This window comes from Bos indicus, chromosome 4 (genome assembly GCF_029378745.1).
Source record: "Bos indicus isolate NIAB-ARS_2022 breed Sahiwal x Tharparkar chromosome 4, NIAB-ARS_B.indTharparkar_mat_pri_1.0, whole genome shotgun sequence".
Taxonomy (NCBI): Eukaryota; Metazoa; Chordata; class Mammalia; order Artiodactyla; family Bovidae; genus Bos; species Bos indicus.
In genome coordinates, this window is record NC_091763.1 from 89070977 (window position 1) to 89091477 (window position 20501).

Consider the following 20501-nt stretch of genomic DNA (forward strand, 5'->3'; position numbering starts at 1 on the left):
GTACATCTCACTTGTCACACTGGAAATGGAGAAAGTGCAATCTATATCTGTAATTATTTGCTTGGGTTCACCATCCATTTTCCCAGATCCTACATTAATCATTTTATTTCTACTCGTCTGACATGGCCTTCCAACTTCAGTACAGAAAACTCTCTATTTTTATTAATCTCGTGTATTTCATGATTTCCACAACCTTATTTGTTTTAAGAGATGCTATTCATTTTAAGTATAACAAGCTCTACCTAATGACTGACATATGTTGTAAAGGTCTGTGGTGTTATTCACCTATTTGGAATTTGGAATGGATTTACCCATAAGACATGCTATGAATGCATGTTAAATGTTTATGGCTAATGGTGAAATTACATCTATTCTTTATGCACCAAAATTGTAGTTCCAGAGGTAACATTTCTTTGTGTAAATCATAAATTATAATTTTGCTTCCATAGAGAGAGGACATTCCCAGGCAGCTATCCAACCAACTATTCATTGATTCATTTAAAAAATATTGTACCAGTGGTGATAAGTGTCAGATGTTGGAGATTTAATAGTGTAAGAAATACTATTTCTGTTCTTCAAAAGCACAGGTGACACAGAGTATTAGGCAAAAGAGTGCATTGTGTTAACACCCCCTGCACTGCAGTTTGATGCGAGTCAACAGGCAGAAAGATCAGTGCAGGGGATATTCCAATCATTCAGGAGAAATATGATGTTGACAGAGGAGATAAAAATCAGTGAAAATGGCTTCAAGAGATATTAAGGATGGGAAAGAGTCCAAGATGAAACCCAAGATGTTGCGACTCTTGGACAGTGAATTAGAGAGAGTTTATAGTCCAGTTATGTTTTCACAAGAGAAATTACCCTTTTACAAGAGTTAAGTACCTGAGTCGGAGACAGCCAATTCTCTTGTCAGAGTGACCATAGAAAGTGAATTTTTCCTTGGTGCTACCAAATTTTTACTAAAGATTTACTAATCCCTTAATTACTAGTTCTATTAATTTATATAACCAAATAATAAAAGTGATGATGAGATTTATCTCTGATGGAACTGAGTTATCAGGTTGAGATCACTGAATTAGTTATAATGTATTATCTTTTCTCTCATGTAAGACAAACTATATTCTTCATCTACCCAAGGTGTTCAAAATCGTCTGTAGTTATTAACCGTTCACCAATGGGGTAGCTCAGCTCAGCCAATGTTGCAATAAGCATCTTCCCCGTCCCCACCCGAACTTCAGAATACCAAATTTTTCAGTATTTTGTGCAATGAAATAACTTGATACTTAGGAAGATCTCATTGCCACGTGTTTTTATACACTGTTTCCTCCTATTAGTTTACTGCAAGAAACTAAACTGTACGTGTGACGTTTCATACTAAATTATATTAACCTATTTAGTTAATAAGTTTTCAAATAAATGGTTCATGACTGTCCTGGTTACAAACTTCACTTATCTTTTCAAAATTTTTGGCAGACTAGGGTAGCTTGGAAAATAGATACCTATCCATTTTATTACATTCACATTTACATAGATTCACTAGCAAAAGCAAACTTTCATATATGATTGATTTTAATTTTTTTTTAACTATTGCTTTACTTTCATATAAGATGGGGCATATGCTATATGTTAGGCATTTATCCATCATTCTTTCCAGTAAAGCTGAATCTCAGGGCACATTTCATTATTTCATGGAATGGAATGGGATTTTTATTTAATATTCCAAATACCTCAATTAGTTTCACTCTGAGTGTTACTCTTTTAGCAATATATTTTAATCTTTATTTTCAGAATCTGAATGATTTTCAGTCTCCTGCATATTTGACACATAATTTGATCAAACACACAATTCCTTTACTTCCTAGAACATTTCATCTCTCCAATGTCAATCCAATCTTAGCAGCTCTTTGGAATATGTTTTTGTTTATTTTCACACTTTTCCTTTGGTTAAGTGCTTTGTCAGTCAGAAAATGATTCACTGAAATTGTTTATCCAATGCAGTGTAATTTGACATAGTACTGTATGTTTCTAACACTTATATTTTTATTAATATTGTTTCCTTGCTACTTTATCATTCACATTTCTTTGACAATTCTCTAAAAGAAACCCACTTTTCCTGCATTTAGTATCACTTTTTTCAACCGTTGCCAATTTTAATTAGTGCATAAGATTCTGAGGGAGAAACTTATCTTTGTTAAGAATAATAGAAACCAAATGAACTGATTTTCTTGAATTCTAGGGATAAAAAAGGAGAAGTTTAGAAAAATTACTGTTCATCTTCTCTTTTAAAGAAAAGATGTATTTTGAATAATGAAACTTTTTATGTAGTGGATCCATTAAAAGCACTTATAGCTATTGCTTTTTAACAGCAATACAACAACAATAACAACAACAAATGTTTTAATTGACTGAAATTTCTGAGTTTAGAAGGAGGAATGGTTTAAATCTGGTTAGGAACTTATGTGACAGTTAGGAAGCGAGCCATCAATGTTAACAGAGCGTTCCCCATTTAAATAAGCATGCCTGTCTATTGTGATCTCATATAATACAGAGAAAAAACACCAAGTCTAAATAAGGATTTAATTTATGTACAATTACATTTGTCAATCCGTGTTTACCATGTCTAACATCAAAGATATTATCTTGCTACTACTAAAGGTAACTTGATCAGGGAGTCCATCATGGTCATTATTAGGTCAAGAAGTGCACTTTTTTTTTTTTAACTTTTTATCTTTTATTTTTTATATTTTAATGTTATATTGAACTCTAGTTGATTTACAATATTGTGTTAGTTTTCAGTGTACAGCAAAGTGATTCAGTTATACATATATCTATTCTTTTTCAAATTGTTTACCCATTTGGGTTATTAGAGAATTTTGTTCAGAGTTCCCTGTGCTGTATATTAATAGTAGGTTTTTTACTGGGGTATAGTTGGTTTGCAATGTTGTGTTAGTTTCTGCTGTACAACAAAGAGAATCAGCTGTATGTACACATATATCCCCTCCCTCTTGGACCTCTTTTCCACCCCCTTCCCACCCATCTAGGTCACCACAGAAGACCCAGCTGAAGGGAATGCAATTTTTATGATCTGTATAGCTTGTGAGCACGTTGTCCCTTCAGTTGCGTCCGACTCCTTGTGGCCCCATAGACTTTAGTTCATCAGGCTCCTCTGTCCCTGGGATTCTCCATCAAGAATACTGGAGTGGGTCGCCATACTCTCCCCTAGAGAATCTTCCCAACCTAGGGAACAAATTGGCCGCTCCTGAGCCTCCTGCATTGCAGGCAGCATCTTTAACACTGAGCCACCAGGAAAGCACCTTGAATAGCTTGCATGACTACCTAAAACCAGTAAGAAGCCCATTTTATATTAAAGGCTGCTTTCCTCTTTATAAAGGAAAGCAAGTAACAATGCAATTACAGAGATCAATTAGTGAGATCTTCTTCTGCACCTAGGATGGTGTGAAAGTATGATGATGACATGAAGCTAGCACTCAGCCTAGAATAAGAGGTTTTGAATTTGAATCTCTGCTTCACCATGTAGTACCTATATGACATGAGACAATATAACTAACTTTTTGAGATCATTGTTCTTCATCAACCATGAAAAATGATAGCCTTTTCGATTACAAAGAATGTGAAAAATATAAGACCATGTTTATGAAAAGTCTATACACTTTCACAATAATATTATATTTATTCTACTAACCTCCCTCAAGATCATCCCTCAAGCAGGTTTTTCCTAGTATGTTTACTTCATACAATTCAAGCACTAGTCTTGGTTTCCCTGGTCTCTTTGAATCTGGAGAATTGTTATTCACCAATATTAATCAGTTGGAACCATCAAAGATCTGCCTTGATATCTTCTACATACTTACAAACTGTATGTATTTACTCCATATTTATAGGCAATTCCGTTCCAACCACCCCATCCCCACCTTGTTCCTATGTAGACTAAATACTTCAGGCTGACAATGTAGTGGAATCTACCACTGGGTTTAGAGACAGGTATTCCTTTTCAGTGACATAAACATGATATCCCCAGTATATATTTTTTAAACAGCAGCTATTTCTGAAGTGTTCAACCCTTATGATAAATCAAAATCTCTGCTATTTGGAGAAAATAGTCTGCTACTGTAATAGTGAACTTGATTTTGACCAGATGAGATTTCCCTCAAGGGACTGATGTGAGCTCTAATCTGAAATCTAATTTTTTACTTTTATCTCTACTTCACATCCTTCTTCTTACTTTTTTTAATTGCCCATTGCATCAGCATATCTACAAGTAGAAAAATGTTTATTAAATTTATTTATCATATGATCCATAGCCACAGTGATTATATTAAACTATTTAGCAACTGCTTTAGTGTGAGCATTGTCCAATCAAATAGGACAGTGACAACAAGTTCCTGTATATAGAAATAGTACAACTGAATGGCAGCAATGCTTACCAGTAACCCTAACAAAAGTTTGTCAGTGGAAGAAGTTGTAAGAAATACATTCAACTATAAAAACAATTACAGCAATTACTTTGTTCAGTATAGGCATAAGCCACTTAAAAACTGCTACTGGTCTTATCTCAAATTATATGAACAGGAATTCTCAGAGGTGTATGTTTTAGACAAGGTTTTCATATATTTTCAAACAGGATTTTACATTATGTAAAACAGATAAAAGTGCAGCTGCTCCGGTTGAAGTAGAAGTAGGAACTTCTGGTACTTTCTCAGAGATAGCTCCAGGGAATACCAAGATTGTACCTAATATAACAATTTGAAAGTCCCAAAACCTGGGAACACTTTCAACCCCTAAAATCTCAAATCTGTATTTATTTCTTTGAATAGAAAATTAAGCAACAACATTTGTGAAAAATGTTTTTTGATACTGTAAGCAGAAATTTTAACATGTAAATACGTTGATTGAAGTGGCCTTTCTGGTACAATTCTTCAAAATCCAAAAATCATGAAATTTTAATACATTACAATTTGCTAAGTATATATAAATGAAATGTTAGTGGTTCAGTCATGTCCAACTTGTTGAGGCCCCATGGACTATAGCCCACCAAAGCTCCGCAGCCCATGGGATTCTCCAGGGAAGAATACTGGAGTGAGGTGCCATTCTCTTCTCCAGGGGATTTTCCCAACCCAAGGATCAAACCCACATTGTAGGCAGGTTCTTTACCATCTGAGCCACCAGGGAAGCTCAGATATATAAATATATGTAGGACACAATCAAGTAAAGCATTCTGTTTTGGTCTCCAGCAGATTAAAAGTTAAAGAAATATAAGCCTTGAACTCAATTATTCTAGTAGATTAAAGGAAATCAATAACAGTAATCAGGGCATACTATCTTCCTTGATTTCTTAATTAGAGTATCCCATTATTGTTGTCTTCTGCCAATATTAATAAGAATTTTGTTCTTCATTGAGATAATTATGCCAAGGAAAAGGCTATACAGGCCTCTATAACTTTAGGGAAAAAAGTCTTTCTGAAGGTACCCATCCGTTCATCAGCCTCCCTCACAGCAGGTACCACTTGAATTGTTTGTGCCTGAGCTCCTATCACGTATTCCATATAGAAAGAAAACCCACTCATCAGCACAGAAGAGAGGATAAGAGATCTTAGCGTATCAACCACAGATGTCGGCTCTTAAGAACCTTCCTGAAATTTTTATGCTTTATGTTAAATTTATAATCACACTAAAAAACAGTTTCTGTCAGTTTTTGTTGGCAAGATGGTTTTTAGAAAGCCATTTTATGACTTTTTATTGTTGTTGTTAAATTCTACCTTACAGATGCTTGTCTTTGGGGAGACTGTAGCAATGTTAGTGTATGAAATCTGTGTTTTCTTTCTCTTTGCTTCAGTCTATATGGATCTAGTCACAGCACACAAGCATTTAACTGGGAACATTTTCCACACAATTTAACCATAGGTTTTTACTGTTTATTATTAATATGGGTTTAGCATATTAATATGGGTTTGCTGTCAGACTATATAAGAAATAGTTTTTTTTTGCATATGTCCATAGGTAATGGAGTGAGGTGGGCCTATACTTGGCAAAGACTGAAACAGGACAGGATAATAAATCTCTCTGCAGCTGGCCCATCTTTTATAGAAAGGTGTTACAGTTCAGTCTACCCTCTAATTCCCCTGGTTATGGGCAATTTGCAAATATTAAATGGTCCTTATCATTTCCTATAATTAGGGTGTTGCCACATGATTGAGGAAATATTTTTTGAAGTAACATATGGCTAATTAATGCCTTATTGGTAAGTTTCACCCAGATAATAAAGAACTGAAAGGTTTGAATTATGTGCCATTGATTGAATTTAATCCATTTTGACTATACTTTGTAAGTTAAAGCTGTTGCATGTCTAATTTTTCAGCTTATATGTCCATACTGCATATAAGTATGATCTAAATTGAATGAATATCCAAACATATATCTGAATATAGAAATTCCAGAGGGATAATAATCCTACAACATTATTCAAAGAAATAGAATAACCTTCCCTAGATATCAAATAAAAGCTATAAAGTATTAAGAATCAATATGTACATTTGGCTTATTAAAATGAACATAAATCTTAAAAAGGCAATTTTGTATTTTTTACATGAAATTGGTAACATGTCAGAGTGAATGCTGGAGAAAATGTCACACCATAACTAATATGATGAATGTGCACAAGATCTCATTTTTTCCAAACAGATACCATGAGTTGTCCTACAAGTGTTTCAGAGTATTAATGGAGAGACATGGGCAATAGACTTTGCTCAGTGAATGGAATATGGTCTCTGGGTCACCACTGACGATCACACAAGCAGAACTCGAACCCATGGTGCCGTCATGGAAAGAGGAAAACTATTTGTTTCTGAATGTGGTACACGGGAGACTTTTGAGAATGCTTTTGCATGACCACCGCTACATGCAGATTCATGTAACATTCATCAAACCCAAAATTTGCTGGGTTGGCCAAAAAAGTTCATTTCAGTTTTTGTCCCCATTTTACCAAAATAATGTCAGCAGACCATACTATAATCAATTCCTATGTATGTATCTACTATATTTATAATCATTCAAATGGTTGCCTGTGTCTATACGATGCAGTAAAATAATAGATGTGAAAACTTTTCAGTCACTCACAAGAGTCAATTCAACCAACAAAGCCAAACCCCTTTAAAACAATAATTTATCTTATCACAGAACAGAAAATTCATCTTAAAGATTTACAGTTTTTTCTAAAAGTTTTTTTTTTTTTGACTAGTATAACTTTCCTTTATGTGGAAAGTACAGTTGATTCATTCAAGGATATTACTTACTATGCATAGAATATTTTCTATAGCATGGGAACACAATAGCCTTTATAAAGAACACAGAGAAGCAAGGCTTTAAGAATACCCCTAGAGCTTTGATAAATAAGCTTTTCATAACAAATACCCTACCTGTAATATTAAAAAGGAAAATTTTGAGGGTATTATGTGTGTGTATATATATATATATATATATTTTTTTTTTTTTTTTTAAGAGCGAGACTTGACTTAAAGTCTCACTTGCTTTCATTTTTATACACACAAAAAATCTCTAAAAGGAAGTAAAGTGGGGCTCTGGGACCAGGCAGGCTACCCTGTGAAAGCCCCGGTGCTACAACCTTGACCTCAGCCCTGCCAGTGGCTTCCTCCCTTCCTGCCTCGTAGGTTCAGTGATCTCAACAGATGTCTCAGACTCTTTTGGAAACCGTCCATCTGGCCTCTGTCACTGTACAGAAGCTAATACACTACACATATCCAGTAGATCTGCTATATATAGGAAACCAAGTACACCAGGAACAAGAGTTCCAAAATCAGCAAAACTCAACTCCCAGATGAACAACCCTTAGACATTTCCTGAATTGTTTCCTTTATTTTATTTCTCCTTTGTGGACCTTCAATTCTTACTTTTACACTTGGGCAATTTTAATATCAGTTTTTCAGGACAACTTAGAATTCTACACAAGTCTTCCACTGTGAGATTTTAAATATCTGTATACATAATTCAAATACTCAGATCAGTTCAATCACTTCTCTTCTTTCTTCCATCTTAAGACTGAAGGTAAGAATTCATCAAACACATACCCTTGAGACATTGCCCGTTGTTGATGCCTGTTCATTCCTCTGTACTCATCCTATGCTACATCCAGCCATCTTAGCAACCAAAATATTTTAGAAACCATAAGGGCAGAATTCGAATCCTTTCATTCTAGGCACTTAGACTCCTAATACGCTATTCTTTCACAAAAAAAGCAGTTCTTGCTTATATATATATATATATATATATATTTTTTTTTTTTTTTTCCTGGAGTCACTCTTTTTTTTTCTTTTCAGCATTCTCAGGATTCCTAGGTCTGAGGAACTTGTAACTTGGTGCTCCTGGTTTCTCTCTTTATTTGGATCTCTTTTTTAAAAACAGTTTTATTTTTAAAATTTTTGATGGATCCTCTTCAGTACAAGCTTCTCTCTGCTTTTCAGGTAACCCACAGCCCTCACAATTCCAACAGCTTCTCCTGTCTCACACACTCTAGACTGTTGTGCATTACTCAGCAAACTTTGGATCTAAGTTACTGTCTATTTTCACTTGTTTTAATTTTATTAATCCCTTTTAAATTTGATGAATTAAATTTCTTATTAGGCCACTTTTCAGAACTGGGGAAGGACTCGGGATTAAAATGGATGCCAGAGTTGGATACAGCACTGGGGAGTGACTAGGGGCAAGGATGACAGCCTTCTGCACCATCCAGGGGTTGAATTAGTGAGACTGAAGTATCTCTTAATTAAAATTAGGCTCATTTCCACATCTGGGAGCTTCCTTGGTGTCTCAGTGGTAAAGAATCCGCCTGCAATGCAGGAGACACAAGAGACATGGGTTTGATCCCTGGGTTGAGAAGATACCCTGGAAAAGGAAATGGCAACCCATTCCAACCCAATCCCAACCCATGCCTGGGAAATCCCAGGGACAGAGGAGCCTGGTGGGATACAGTCCATGAGGTTGCAGGGGTTGGACTCGACTTAGCGACTAAACCACCCCCACCACATCTTAGAACAGTCTCACCCACCCATGGAATTCAGATGGCCCTACCTGGAAACAAAAGAAAGGAAAAGGGTCAGGAAATGGAGACAAGCCTGATCTATATAATACTAAGTATGTCAAGGGTTTGGGTTAATATGACTTATTATACCTAAAATATTATCAAGTGTGACTATACAAAAAAATCTTGATGAATCAAAGAAATATTCTTAAACAAAAACAATCTTAAACCTGTTTTGAAAAAAAAAACCAAAAAACTGTTATTCTTCATTTCCAAAATGGAAAGGAGAAAACAATAGAGGCCTCATTTGGAATAATGAGTCTTACCCTCCTTCACGAAGGAGGACATAGGGAAGAGAGCTTGCTTTGAAATCACTGTTCTAGAGTGTGGATTTTATATTTATTTATTTTTGGTGATACAAACAGATCAGAATACAATTGCCATTGAAAAGGTAGTTTGTTATACTCACAGATCCCAACAGAAGGGGATGCTGATCTGAAACAAATAGACCATCAGGTCTTCCCCGAGAAAAAAAAAAAGGTTTATTTGGCATCAGCAGAGAACTGCAATTCAGGGTCTGCAACTATGGCAAGCCATGTGTGAGTCTCCGCACAGTAGGGAAAGGAGAATGCTTTATAGGGAGGAAAAGGGAGTTGGGAGGGCCCTAGTTAACGGAGTCCATGGTATTTCTTTGCTTTTTTAAAAATTGGGGTATGGTTGCTTTACAATGTTGTGTTAGTGTCTGCTGTACAAAGATGTGATCAGCTACATATATATGCATATATCCCCTCCTCCTTGGACCTCCCCTGCCCCACCCCACCCCTCTAGGACACCACAGAGCACTGAGCTGAGTTCCCTGCGCTATGCACCCGGTTTCCACTAGCTATGTTTTACACATGGCAGTGCACGTTTGTCAGTACCAATCTCTCAGTTCATCCTCCTCGCTTCCCCACCCCAGTCTTCACAAGTCCATTCTCTACATCTGTGTCTCTACTCCTGCCCTACAAATACATTCATCTGTACCAGTTTTCTATATTCCACATATATGTGTTAACATACTTTGTTTTCATTGGCTGAGTCACTTCCAGAAAAGCAGTCTTTGTTCTTGTTGGTCCCTGCTATCTTTGTAGGGCACGAGGGCTCCCCGTTCTGGTCTCCCAACTCCACTTAATTGAGTTTTCTGTTTATTAAGGTTGTACAGAGGCATGGCACTCCATGGAGGTGGGGGAGAGCGGTACATGAGGAAACATCAAGGTTAATCAAGAGGCAGAGGAAGTGAGCAGGAAATGTGGACAAGAGCCTTCATTGTGGTTTTTGTGGGAAAGTGTGGGCAAGCAAGGTGATAAGGTTTAGGATTGGCTACCTTGAAGTATTTCAATAGGTTTGGGGACACAGAGCTATTCCTAGTGGTCTGGAACCTGGTCCAAGAGTCAATAGGGAAGGGGGACAGTGGTCCAAAGTGTAAGAGGTAGATGAAGGAGGTTGTCTGGGGTACTGGCACTGAATTGGTTGGTTTGCATCTTAACCGCACACTAGCAGGCAAATCTATCTGTAGGAATAGCTAGTCCTTGCAGGAGTGGTCTCTTCAGAGACAGCGAGGCCCCAAGATGACAAGGCATCAAAAATACAGAATGAAAAGGCATGATGAATACAATAAGCCATGGATCCCACTCACCTATATTTTCCTGAAATCACTTCTGAGCCAGGAGCTTGCTCTGTCTATATAATCTCAAGTAGAAGATCTCCTTCTGTTTCTTCTTGTTTTGATTAAAATTTCTTCAAACTGGACCTTGAACTTGCGGTATTGACAGGTGGGATCCCATTTACCATTTTTTGCATCCTTCTCCATTCTCTAAGCAAGCAAACAGACAGATTTTCTATTATAAAATCTGTTGTTATTTTTTGAATAGTGGTAATAGAAGGAAACAAAGTAATAAATAAAGGCGTTACAAGTTCACCAGAAACATTTACAACATTTTTAATAATCACCATTACTGGACTTTATTTGGTTAAGGCAAGAAATAGACTTGACCTTTCTCAGCAGCTTTTCCTGAGGAACATTTCTTGATGTTTTTTTCCATGTATCAGCCCTGTTTAATTCTCTAAATTCCATTTTATCCCAGGGTCATCACTCCAGATTTTCTCCTTCACATCCACCTTGTTGGGTCTATCGAAGTCTCTTTAGGAAGTGAGATAAAGGCGAGCTGTCACTACTTGGGGATATAATTGCCTTCAAAAACAACTCACAGATGTGCATTTGTAGTCCAGACGTATCAGTGAATTCATCTCCCGCCTCAGTGTCTTACAAGCCACAGAGAAATTCTTAGAACTTGGGAACCCAAGCCTTGTCTTTCAATGTAGGTGAATATGACTTATTTCCAAGTCATGGAACTTTTAATGAACCATTTCTGGCAAGAGCTGTGGCTTCAAAGGACCAACCAGAACTCCTGTAATGATTCTATGAACTATAGGTGGGGACTGGAGTTGTTCCTGAGGGTAATGCAAGAACATGATCCCCCTAGCAGGGAAGCAGAAAAGCCTTCTTGGGGCTAACACATGAATTAGAGTTCAGGGGTGTTTTTAGTAGGTAATGGAAGTTAACCAACTGTTGAATAGACTGGGAGCTCTAAGTCCTAAGGAATGGTCAAAAGGACGTTGTCTGAAAGCTTAAGTTCAAGAAGACATTAATTCAGGAGACATTAATTAAACATGTCTAATTTATCTTCATATCCTCAGTATTCAGACAATGGCTGATGCATCCTGACATGGCTAATTGAATGAAAATACATTGGAATCACAGGGGAGAGTGCTGAGCAAACTGAAGTGTTTCAAAAACATTAAATCCTAGCCAGGCTCATTTTTTATATATCTTGCTTATAATTTTTCTGGCTGTACTTATATGAAGCTTCAAAATCTTAATGACATGGCCAAAACAGAAGGGTCATGACCAGGGATCTGGGACTGAAGTTAGGTATTAAATAACCTGAAGAAATGACTCAACAGAATATTTTTCCTGAACAGGGCAAGGCCATTGCTAAGGACAAGACTGTTGTCCCCACAGAATACCTTTTCCTAAAGTTTTCTTGATCAGACATTTCAAAATATACCACTTGTATAATTAACAAATGCCTAAGAATGGAGAAGGAAATGTCAACCCACTCCAGTATTCTTGCCTGGAAAATTCCATGGGCAGAAGAGCCTGGTGGGCTACAGTCCATAGAGTCACAAAGAGCTGGACACCACTTAGTGACTAAATGCTTCCCTGGTAGCTCAGCTGCTAAAGAATTTGCCTTCAATGCAGGAGACCCAGTTCAATTTCCGGGTCGGGAAATTCTCCTGGAGAAGGGATAGGCTACCCACTCCAGTATTCTTGGGCTTCCATGGTGGGTCAGCTGCTAAAGAATCTGTCTGCAATGCAGGAGACCTGGGTTTGATCCCTGGGTTGGGAAGATAGCCTGGACAAGAGAACGGCTACCCATTCCAGTATTCTGGCCTGGAGAATTCCATAGACTGTACAGTCCATGGGGTCGCAAAGAGTCAGACACAACCGAGCGACTTTCACTTAGTGGCTAGACAAGAGTCAGCAAAGGGACCATGAGCGGTTGACTATTTTAAGTAAACCATCATTTCCCTGTCTTAGAGAACCATGAATATTTTCCCACTGTGTCATTTGTTGTGTAGATGTTTCAAAAGGGAGGAGTGAGAAGGCTGTGAAAGTGTTGGGATGGCATTTTGAAATACAGAACTCATACAGCACAATAATAATCCTTCAAACCTCAGCTCAATACTTTCCATAGTTTCTAGGAAATCTTTTATTTCTTAAATTCTTAGGACACTCTGTATGCTCTGAAATGCAAGAGAATATGTTCTACTTGTAAAACATTGTTCATTTCGTAATTATCTATTTGAGTCCATGACAGAGTTCTATTCTGTTTGGCACAAGGGTCTCTCCTCTTCCCACATCCACTCCCCACACAAACACACGCACAGTCCCGCCATCACAAAACATACTGCTGCTTCGCTGTCATCTGCTCTCCTCCCCTGCCCCCAACACACCCCACATTCTTCCCACAACTCCCTGACTTGTAGGCAATCACCTAGTGGAGAAAGCAATGCTGACGGGTTGTTACGATTGCCTAGACTTTCTATGATAGATGTAATTTTCTGCCACTTTTTGTTACAAAATTAATCGTTTGGCTAACTCAAATGATTTTTCTGATAAACAACAATTAAGTAGGCATATCCTGCACTGCCCTGCCGGAGTCAACTCTATCTCATTCTTATTTTGTATTCTCTTGGTGAAAAAGAAAAGAAAAAAAAAAAAAAAAAAAACTTGTGCTGCCTTTATGTAGAAATAGTTTTTTTTAAGATTACATCATCAAGTCTGCCTTGTGTGTTTTTCTAATTAATTTTTATTGGAGTATAGTTGATTTGCAATGTTGTGTTAGTTTCTACTGTACAATAAGTGAATCAGTTATACACATACATATATCCACTCTTTTTTAGCTTCTATTCCCATAGAGGTCATTACAGAGGTCCTGTGCTCTAGAGTAGGCCTTGCTTTTTAGTTTTAAGGTTAGAGCTCAAATTGTTAACACTAATATGGAAAGACAGAAATAATCTCCTGACTTGTACTAACAGCATGTAGAAAGCAAAACCAAGGTGAGGTTCCACAGCAAGGTGACTCTAGGCAGTCAGAGGTCAGTATCGGTGGACGTGTACGTAGGAGAGAGACAGTAGAGACAGTATTAATTCTTCTCTGGAATGTTTGTCTGGTTAGACATATGGACGCTGAAACCAGCTTGACTGGATTTAAAGAGCAGTTTGGCCATTTCCTATGGGACTTTGCGTTAAATAAGGACAAAATGGTAACTGCCTCCTAAGGCTGGTTAGGACTAAATGAATGAGGACCTCGAAAGCACTTAGAGCAGTGACTGACAAATGGCAAGCATTCAGTAAATGGTAAACATTGTCACAAGTGTACCCATCAGAGGAATGCTGCATTGAACTGAAACTGTATCTTTTTCAAAGGTAGTTAGCGATAGGTGCTCAGTCTCTCAGTTGTGTCTGACTCTAAGCAACTCCTTGGACTGTAGCCCACCAGGCACTTCATGGGGATTATCCTGGCAAGAATACTGGAGTGGGTTGCCATTTCCTCCTCCAGTTTTCAAAGGTAGGCTAACATTCCCCTGCCGTTTGCAGTGTGAATTATAAAGAATGAAGAAACTGAGATTAAAACTAAGACTTACTAAAACGAGTGTTTCTCTAAACTATTGGAAAGGGCTGGCAATGGGAGCACAGGTTTCTTAGATGGACTCGGCAAATTCCTCAACTTTCACCCAAAATTCAGCTTATCTGAGTTTACATATCACTAGATGGCAGTGTAAAATGTCTAATAAACTCTAAATAAATTAATTCTATCAGCCATCCAAATATTTCAAGAATCACATAAAAAATGCTGAAACGTTTTATCATTAATGTCTCTAAGTGATTAATAGTAAATCCATTTAGAGAGAGAGAAGTAGTAACTATTTAAAGACAAAGTATATTTACAAGTTATGTATCTATCTATCTATCTATCTATCTATATATATACACATACATATACACACATATATATTCACATTCAGTTCAGTTCAGTTCAGTGGCTCAGTCATGTCTGACTCCTTGTGACCCCATGAATTGCAGCACGCCAGGCGCCCCTGTCCATCACCAACTCCCGGAGTTCACTCAAACTCACATCCATCGAGTCAGTGATACCATCCAGCCATCTTATCCTCTGTCGTTCCTTTCTCCTCCTGCCCCTAATCCCTCCCAGCATCAGAGTCTTTTCCAATGAGTCAACTCTTCGCATGAGGTGGCCAAAGTACTGGAGTTTCAGCTTTAGCATCATTTCTTCCAAAGAAATCCCAGGGCTGATCTCCTTCAGAATGGACTGGTTGGATCTCTTTGCAGTCCAAGGGACTCTCAAGAGTCTTCTCCATCACCACAGTTCAAAAGCATCTATTCTTCGGCACTCAGCTTTCTTCACAGTCCAACTCTCACATCCATACATGACCACTGGAAAAACCATAGCCTTGACTAGACAGACCTTTGTTGGCAAAGTAATGTCTCTGCTTTTCAATATGCTATCTAGGTTGGTCATAACTTTTCTTCCAAGGAGTAAGCGTCTTTTAATTTCATAGCTGCAGTCACCATCTGCAGTGATTTTGGAGCCTAATAAAATTCCACCAGAATTATACATGACTTATGAATTCAAAAATAACTTTTTAGTTGCAGCCCTTGAAATGTGTGGGTGGGGTGCGACTGATGAAAGGACCCTATAAGAAGACTAATGATAAGTCTCACACTCTTCATAAGGGATATCACAAATTAATTGTATAAAGTAGGCTCCTGCAAATGTGACAACAATCCAGGAGGAGGAAGAATACAAGCTTTATTCCCAGCAATGTACAGCATTAAAATAGAAATAGAAAGCATTCAGACTTAGGAGAACATATACACTGTAACCAAATTGATATTGATCAAGTCTTGAGGATAAATGACTTCTGAGTTTGTACTAAGATATTTCCACACTCAAATATAGCCATATAACTGAGGTAACTTGGCATCATGTGCTCAGCTGTAGGGCTCCAGACTTAGACAGAAAATGATTATTTTTATAGTGATAAACTTCCTTTGGGAGTTTGGATCTCTTTCACTTGCTGATGGTCAGCTCTCCTGTCACTTTATCCCAAACTGGAAACTATGGTTACAGCAGGAGCTGGAAACTCTTATTGCCTGTCTCCACCACCACCAGAAATGTTTATAACAGGGGTATCCAACATCATGACGTGACATGACATGACATGCATCCTTCACTTTTTAAATACCAAAGAGAGATGAGGATTAGGTTTTAGCATTACTTTCTTCTCTGCGTTTCTAGGTGCTGATGGGGAAAAACAGAGCTGTGAAAGTTGTAAGTGGTGGAAAAGGATCTGTAGTAGAATGTCCCTTCTCTGGGATTTCTCTGATGTTTTCTCTTAATCAGAATGGGCCATGGGTTTGGGGGAGGAAGCCACAAAATAAAGTGTCAAATTCATCACATAATATCAAATGCATAAACTGCCAACATACTTTATCATTGTTGAATCAACAAACCTTGATTTGATGTTCATTCTCTCAGCTGTGTCTGACTCTTTGTGACCCCATGCACTATAGCATGCCATGCTTTCCTATCCTTCATCATCTCCTGGAGTTTTCTCAAATTCATGTCCATTGAGTTGATGATGTCATCTAGCCATCTCAACCTCTGTCACCCCCTTCTTCTCCTGCCCTCAATATGTCCCAGCATCAAGGTCTTTTCCAGTGAGTCAACTTTTCCCATCAGGTGGCCAAATTATTGGAGCTTCAGCATCAGTCCTTCCAATGAATATTCAGCATTGATTTCTTTTAGGATCAACTGGTTTGATCTCCTTCCAGTCCAAGGGACTCTTAAGAGTCTTCTCCAACACCACAGTTCAAAAGCATCAATTCTTTGGTGTTCAGCCTTCTTTATGGTCCAACTCTCACATCTCTACATGACTACTGGAGAAACCACAGTTTTGACTATACAGACATTTGTTGGCAAAGTGATGTCTCTGCTTTTTAATACTTGGTCAAGGTTTGTCATAACTTTTCTTTTAAGGTGCAAGTGTCTTTTACTTTTGTGGCTGCAGTCACTGTCTGGAGTGATTTTGGAGCCCAAGAAAATAAAATCTGTCACTGCTTCCACTGTTTCCCCTTCTATTTGCCATGAAATGATGGGACCAGATGCTATGATCTTAGTTTTTTGAATGTTAAATTTTAACTCAGTTTTTTCACTCTCCTCTTTCACTTTCATCAAGAAGCTCTTTATTTCTTTTTCACTATCTGCCATTAGGGTGGTGCCATTTGCCTATCTGAAGTTGTTGATATTTCTCTCGGCAATCTTGATTCCAGTTTGTGATTTATTCAGCCTGGCATTTCACTTGATGTATTCTGCATGTGAGTTAAATAAGCAGGGTGACAATATACAGCCTTGACATATTCCTTTCCAAAGTTTGAACCAGTACATTATTCCATGTCCAATGAATGTTGGGATATTCTAATTCCAAGGTCAAATGTGCTCTGAAAGTGCCTGGAAAGCTTGCCAATATCAAAGAAGGTAGATTTGTGTGGAGGAAAACCTATGGCGTTTTCTGCAGTAATTCTCCCTATGTATAATGCTACTGCCTTCTTTGTAGACTCAGTGGTAAAAACTCCACCTGCCAAAGCAGGAGACCTATGTTCATTTCCTGGGTCAGGAAGATCCCCTGGAGAAGGAAATGGCAACCCACTCCAGTATTCTTGCCTGGAAAATCCCATGAACAGAGGAGACTTGCGGGCTACAGTCCATGAAACCACAAAAGAGTCAGATGTGACTTAGTGACTAAATAACAACACAAGCTCACTTGTAGCCCATAAACATATATTTAAACACACATGCATACACACTGTGAATATCTGCATTACAAATCAAAAAATAATGCAAACTGAATTACCACGCCAGAGTTTACTGGATAACACTCAACTGACAAGCTCAAGGCTAATCTAAAACCCTAAAACCAACTGCTAATAATTCAAGTTATTGTTTATAATTATGCTCTTTATTTCAATTAAAAAAATTCTAATTGTCAACTAGGAAGCACTTTCACAGATAAACACCTTAGCATGTTAAGACTTCTAAGCAACTATTTCAGATCTCAAATTCTGTACTTGGAAACAAGATACTCTTAGCTTCTAAGTCTGCAAAAAATGCATAGTTCTAATTCATCAGTTAATGCTCATGTCTCTACTTTCTTAGGCCTAATCAGTCACAGTGCTATGTGTCTATGGGCTAGCACTGTTTTTCAAATTGTGTTTTTAGCTTTGCCATCATAACTTTGGGGCTATACAAGTGCTTTTCAGGAAGTCATTAGCCTCTTTTCCAGATCCGATTGTTTATAACATCTGACTATCGTTGATGTAGCAAACATTCCATTAACTTGTGTGCTACTTGAAAGGGGGATCAGATCTTATTCATCTTTGAATGTTTTACAACACTACATCGGTTCTTTGCAGACAATAGGTTATTTAGTGACTACTATTATTGAATAGCAGATGACTGCTATATTGAATGCAGATGACACCACCCTTACGGCAGAAAGTAAAGAGGAACTAAAAAGCCTCTTGATGAAAGTGAAAGTGGAGAGTGAAAAAGTTGGCTTAAAGCTCAACATTCAGAAAATGAAGGCCGTGGCATCCGGTCCCACCACTTCATGGGAAATAGATGGGGAAACAGTGGAAACAGTGTCAGACTTTATTTTTTGGGGCTCCAAAATCACTACAGATGGTGACTGCAGCCATGAAATTAAAAGATGCTTACTCCTTGGAAGGAAAGTTATGACCAACCTAGATAGCATATTGAAAAGCAGAGACATTACTTTGCCAACAAAGGTTCGTCTAGTCAAGGCTATGGTTTTTCCTGTGGTCATGCATGGATGTGAGAGTTGGACTGTGAAGAGGGCTGGGCACCGAAAAATGGATGCTTTTGAACTGTGGTGTTGGAGAAGACTCTTGAGAGTCCCTTGGACTGCAAGGAGATCCAACCAGTCCATTCTGAAGGAGATCAGCCCTGGGATTTCTTTGGAAGGAATGATGCTAAAGCTGAAACTCCAGTACTTTGGCCACCTCATGCGAAGAGTTGACTCATTGGAAAAGACTCTGATGCTGGGAGGGATTAGGGGCAGGAGGAGAAGGGGATGACAGAGGCTGAAATGGCTGGATGGCATCACTGACTCGATGGATGTGAGTCTGAGTGAACTTTGGGAATTGGTGATGGACAGGGAGGCCTGGCGTGCTGCAATTCATGGGGTGGCAAAGAGTTGGACATGACTGAGCAACTGATCTGATCTGATCTGATTATTGAATAGATCACTTTGATAAAGCACAGAAACATTGCTTTTATTGCAGTTCTATCGATTGCCTTAAACCGCAAATGAGCATAAGAAGCAACAATTCTGGTCTCTGCCAACAGGAAAGAGACTAAAATATTTAACTGAATTAGGATTTTTTAAGAATTTTAAACTATTAACCATTTCTTACATCTTTCTTCTTACTTTATTTGGATCAGTGGTTCTTAGCACATTAGAATTATCTGGGGGAAATTTGAGAGGTTTTAATGCCCAGGTCATTCAAATTATTTAATTAAGACTTTGGGTGAATGGTACTCAATAATCAGTAATTTTTAAAACTCTTTAAGTGATTTTAATAATAGCAAGGAAAGATAAGAAAGCCTTCCTCGGTGATCAATGCAAAGAAATAGAGGAAAACAACAGAATGGGAAAGACTAGAGATCTCTTCAAGAAAATTAGAGACGCCAACAGAATATTTCATGCAAAGATGGGCTTGATAAAGGACAGAAATGGTATGGACCTAACAGAAGCAGACAATATTAAGAAGAAGTGGCAAGAATACACAGAAGAACTGTACAAAAAAGATCTTCACGACCCAGATGAACACGATGGTGTGATCACTCACCTAGAGCCAGACATCCTGGAATGTGAAGTCAAGTGGGCCTTAGTAAGCATCACTACGAACAAAGCTAGTGGAGGTGATGGAATTCCAGTTGAGCTATTTCAAATCCTGAAAGATGATGCTGTGAAATTGCTGCACTCAATATGCCAGCAAATTTGGAAAACTCAGCAGTGGCCACAGGACTGGAAAAGGTCAGTTTTCATTCCAATCCCAAAGAAAGACAATGCCAAAGAATGCTCAAACTACCACACAATTGCACTCATCTCACACGCTAGTAAAGTAATGCTCAAAATTCTCCAAGCCAGGCTTCAACAACACGTGAACCGTGAACTTCCAGATGTTCAAGCTGGTTTTGGAAAAGGCAGAGGAACCAGAGATCAAATTGCCAACATCCTCTGGATCATGGAAAAAGCAAGAGAGTTCCAGAAAAACATCTATTTCTGCTCTATTGACTATGCCAAAGCCTTTGACTGTGTGGATCACAATAAACTGTGGAAAATTCTTCAAGATTTGGGAATACCAGACCACCTGACCTGCCTCTTGAGAAACCTGTATGCAGGTCAGGAAGCAACAGTTAGAACTGGGCATGGAACAACAGACTGGTTCCAAATAGGAAAAGGAGTACGTCAAGGCTGTATATTGTCACCCTGCTGATTTAACTTCTATGCAGAGTACATCATGAGAAACGCTGGGCTGGAGGAAGCACAGCTGGAATCAAGAGTGCCAGGAGAAATATGAATAACCTCAGATATGCAGATGACACCACCCTTATGGCAGAAAGTGAAGAGGAACTCAAAAGCCTCTTGAGGAAAGTGAAAGAGGAGAGTGAAAAAGTTGGCTTAAAGCTCAACATTCAGAAAACTAACATCATGGCACCTGTCCCATCACTTCATGG